Source organism: Papaver somniferum, chromosome 3 (assembly GCF_003573695.1).
Source record: "Papaver somniferum cultivar HN1 chromosome 3, ASM357369v1, whole genome shotgun sequence".
NCBI classification, from domain to species: Eukaryota; Viridiplantae; Streptophyta; class Magnoliopsida; order Ranunculales; family Papaveraceae; genus Papaver; species Papaver somniferum.
In genome coordinates, this window is record NC_039360.1 from 158,402,007 (window position 1) to 158,406,951 (window position 4,945).

The following is a 4,945-nucleotide window of genomic DNA, read 5'->3' on the forward strand; positions in this document are numbered from 1 at the left end:
GTTCCTAAGAAAAACCATGTCTTTAATTTTGCAAGTGACCTAAATCCCATTGAAAATTCGCAGAGATTTGAAAAATTAGTTTCCATTGGGGTTGCTAATGATAAAAATGATCCTTCTGTTCTTGAGAATGAGATCTCTACAGGTGAGATTATGAGAGAAGATTGTGAATTTCAGGTGATTGAGATTCAACCAGTTGAAGAGGAATGAGTAGCTTATTCTATAAGAAATAAGCATACAAGGAGAATAGAAAATGCCATCTTTGTTGAGAATGTTGGACAATCATATTCTTTCAGCGTCCTAGATTTGGAGTCTGCTGAGAAAAATTTGAAGAATAGTGAAGATGACGCCATTCCCATTGCCAATGACTCTGCCTCTTCAGGTGAGATTATGGAATTAGGGATTGAAAATATATTTAATACAGGTGAAGATCCTATAAAACAATATGAAGTTCCAGGATTTGTTGTTGACAAGGATTTGAACTCTACTCTTGCCGCAATCGACACTGGATGACGACAGTGATGATATGGAAATTGTGAAACAAAAATCTCTTGCAGACATTCCTATCAAGATTCATAAGACTAAATCTCAACGTATTGAAGATATTTCGGATTTGATAGGAAATCCTAGTGGAAAACAGGGAAATCTGAGCAATCAGAATTTTTACACAATCCCTCACTACACCATATCCTGAATTTAGCAACGCTTCAATATTGGAGGTGTGCGACGGATATAAGTTGCACAGTCTGCAACTTTTATATAAGTTGCACAGTGCAATATCTGTTGCACAAATTATCCAGTATTGATTTTATTAAAATAAATTAGTGGTGCAACGTTTTTAAAGTCGTAAAACCGTTGCACATTATGGCTATATTTATGGGCTTTTAATATTTCTTTTATATTTAATTATTTTCTGAAATGTTTTCTTATTTTTAGGAAAAGAAATATCCCTCAGACACATTTATTTCTATTTCTTCACAGCTGTTTCTCTCTCTCCCATTTTTCAGACAAAGAAGAGAAAAATCCATCTTCATCAAATCTGCTTAAACAAACCCATCTTCATCAAATCTGCAATATGAAATCTGATTAAAACCTTCGTTTCAACAAAACCCATCTTCAAGAAATGTCGATCTACAACCTAGAAACTTGAAATCATCCAAACCCTAGAAAATCAATTTTTCCTTGAAATCCAAAATCAAATCATTCAACACTTGATTCAGCAGCATTTTTGTGGATTATCGTCAGGTACAAACGCTCAACCACTGCTACTGTTGGTTAATTTTCATTTTATTTGTATCTGAAATCATCAGTTTGTTGATTGTTTTATTTTGACCTAATTCTGTGAATAGAAAGAGTTAGGGGTTTCGCTTTTGGTGTTCTTTTTTTGTAATGATTGTGAATAGTATCTGAAAGAGTTGGGGTTTTTTATTTTGGTGTTCTTTTTTTTTGTTTGATGATTTGTTGAAGTTGGTTTGAACGATTCAGTTGTGTGTATAAGGTTGGGTTCGAGGCTTTAGGGTCGATTTTGAGTCATCTGATATGTTTCTTTTTTAGATTTGTGTTCTTTTTGTGATTCAGTTTCATAGACACCGGTTTTCAGGTTTCAATTTTGGTATGTGTTGGTTAAGAAACAAACTTCACTAAGTATAGATTTCATTTTTTGGTATGTTTTGAAGATACAGTCCTATAGTTGTTATTAGTGTCTATGAACCTAACTTTAGTATCCTCTTAGTGGAATCTGTTAATGGAGTTGTTGATCTTAGAGATTTAGTTGCTGAAAACTATCCTCGTAGGAAGGAGGAAGTTAAGACCCTTGGTTTGATGGGATTGGATAAAATGGTTTTGTGTTCTATAGAAATTGAAATACCTAAAGATGTTAGTGCGAGTAATTGGAGGCAGGAATACATTACTGGAGAACAGATTATGTATGCCTGTGTTGATGCTTATGCTTAGGTTTTTGGACCTTACTTATGCTTGTGTTAGTGCGAGTAATTGGGGGAAGTAATACCTTACTCGGGAACATATTATGTATGCATGTTTGAGGCTTATACTTTTGGACCATATATTGATAGACGCAATATTTTGGATTGATGCTTTTGGACCTTATGTGTCCATGTTTTCCTGAAAGAAGCTAGTTGGAAATCAGAAAAAAACAAAAATTTGATATCTCCCCTAGACCATTAAATTGGTGAAAAATGGGGGATGTGGCCTTTTGACTTAGGTATATGTAATAAGCTATACCCGATGGTTAAGAAAATTTATGCTTTACTTTTATGTATTTTAATAATCTATAAATAATTGATTCATGTGATAAGCGTGTAGTCTGTTTTCTCTAAATGACTTACATATGGATCCTCATGCAGCGTTTTGTATTTTAGCAACTGCCGTGGTAGTTGATTTAACGATGTTGTGAAGATATTAAATAATTGCAAATGGTCTGGAACTCCTTCATCGGCATGTATTTGAACCCTAACACAAGTAATCACCTGCAGAAACTTAAGAAGATGAATCCAATTAACGTGGATACAGTATGCCTTCTGAAACCTTATCTTGTCCTAATATTCATTTTTGCATTTTGCGATGCTCGGAGTCGGCAATAAGTAGATATGTTTCGTACCTCCTTCAGGTGTTGATATTGATGAGAAACCTCTTTATGAATCTATCTAGCCCTGATTTTGAAGATCAAGTAAGTGCCATTTCATTTCCCTGATCCTTCTTCTTTCTATTGATATGGAGGCATAATATGTTGGGCCCGTATAGTTAATAGTTTACAGAGGCTTCCGTAATTATTTGAATTTTGTTTGATTACTCTAGCAGTGCAGCTGGAGGCATTCTGTGCTGAACCCGTATAGTTTACAGAGGCCACCATATAGTTAGATTAGTTGATGTTTTTTCTCCCATTGTTGAATTCTTTTATCTTCAATCAGTTTCAGTTCCTCTCTCTATAGAACCACGGATTCTCTTCAGAACCCTTGTTGCAGGCTTCTACTTATAAGTGTGAACAATCAATGGTTCCTCCTAGTCTTCAATTGGCGATAAGGAGCAATACATTATACATGCTGATAAAGCAATTGAGGAAGCAGCGCAGGAAGGGGCTCAACTTTGTATATTGCCTGTAAGCTATCAAAATCATATGACCTGTCAATAATTGAATTTGTTGAGTACTACTATGTGTAAGGTAATTTAGTTATTTCTTGATTGCAGACGTTGTATAAACAAGAGCTAAGCATAGAACTGTACATCTACAGTGGAAGTGGCCATGGCGATGGTAGTGGTGCATAGCTGTATGCAGTTTCTCGAAGACTTGCTGGTGCCTTCCTGGATGTAATTCCACTTGAATGAGTATTCTTTTCTGTTCATTATTTTTAATTGATCATTTACTTGAGTGTATTTCAATAACCATTGTAGGTCCTAGTAACTTGCATGCTATGGCCCTATTGGATGCAAATAAGGGAAAGCCTATGCAAGGAATTGTGGAGCAAGTTCGTGATGGAAGTACTGATGGAAGTACTATCCGTGTTTACTTGCTTCCAGAATTCCAGTTTGTTCAAACTTTTGTTGCCGGAATTCAGGTATCTTTATGTGTTCTGCTTTCATCCTGGTGTTGTTTCTTACTACTCATGCTGCCAACTTAATTTATTTTTTTGGGGTTTCAGTCACCATCCATGGGAAGAAGAAACGGTTGCTGAGCCTGAAGCAGATTCTATTGGTAGTACTTATTTTTAATCCCGTGTATGAAGGATACATACTCAGTGGCGGGGCCAGAAAGTTATGGTTGGGGGGACAAATTTACATAGTAGAGGCATAGCGCATAATTGCAGCTGCAGGCCGCAAAGAAAAAACAAAAATTGGACATTTTCTCCAACAACAACGAATTTTTTTTATACTCTTAATTTGGTAAACTCTTAAACTTACCAAATCAATACACAATCAATTAATGCAATTTAAGCATATAATTGTAATTGCATAAGAAATAAGTAAATGATTTTTGTCCGTTAGCACCAATTAAGTAAATAATTATAATCATAGCAGATAAACTAGTTAATTTTCCATTTTTATCCATAAATAGTTGTCAATCTTACTGATATAAACAAAATTTTATTTTATCTACCAAAATCTTGGGGGGACAAATAATCAGTTTTACCAAATCATCTCTACTAATTTTATGTTTACCAAAAACTGTCCTCCCTAGTCTTGGCGTGGCTCCGCCACTGTACAATAATGCTCTTTTGTTTTTCCTACATAGTTGATTGATTGCCTAAAATGGCTAATTAAAAGGTTTGAAGATAAAACAGGGAAAATACATAGAAGATAGTAAAAAGGGGAAATTGAGTTTATCAAATCTTTTTATAATGAGTTTTTCATGTGTTAAAAATACGTGCGAATATACGATTTATTTGGTTATTTTGATATGAATATATGAAACTGAATATCATTTTATATGATTTTTCTTGTATACAATCTTACTGAATATTTTCTATAAAGTATTAGCATTTTACAAAGGATAAATATAAGAGCTTCAAAAAAGAAAAAAAATCTTCCGAACAACTAGTAGTTACTTATGCCAAGTTGTAAATCAAGATCATTGTGCCTGCTACGTGTTATTTTTTAACTTCTTTGCTTTCATTTCCCTTATATGAAACAAAAAATCTAAAATTTTGTCAAACGGAGAAATAAATATTGTAATAATTTTTAAAGTCTCATTTAGACTGTATCGCTAACACAAGGCGCCATTGGTGCATATGGTTGATTAATACCATGAAAAATCGAGTGATTGTTATACTCTTCTACATTGTATCACTAACACCAGAAAAATATAAATAAAAAAAATTTCGTATTTAATTATTTAATTTCGATAAAGGTGTTAATACTTTATTTTCTTTCCATAAGTTTATTTATATTTAGTTTCCTAATTGATGATATGGTTACCTGATTTCCTTATCTAGTT

The 4,945-nt window shown here is 33.7% G+C and overlaps 1 long non-coding RNA gene across 1 annotated transcript; it reads left to right on the forward strand.

Moving 5' to 3' along the window:
- The first annotated feature begins 981 nt into the window (after positions 1 to 981).
- On the forward strand, positions 982 to 4,049 carry LOC113361738. Its single transcript, XR_003365297.1, has 7 exons — positions 982 to 1,242; positions 2,361 to 2,525; positions 2,624 to 2,683; positions 2,925 to 3,112; positions 3,202 to 3,321; positions 3,406 to 3,569; positions 3,654 to 4,049. It is a non-coding gene; the product is annotated as an uncharacterized LOC113361738 (long non-coding RNA).
- Positions 4,050 to 4,945: the final 896 nt, after the last annotated feature.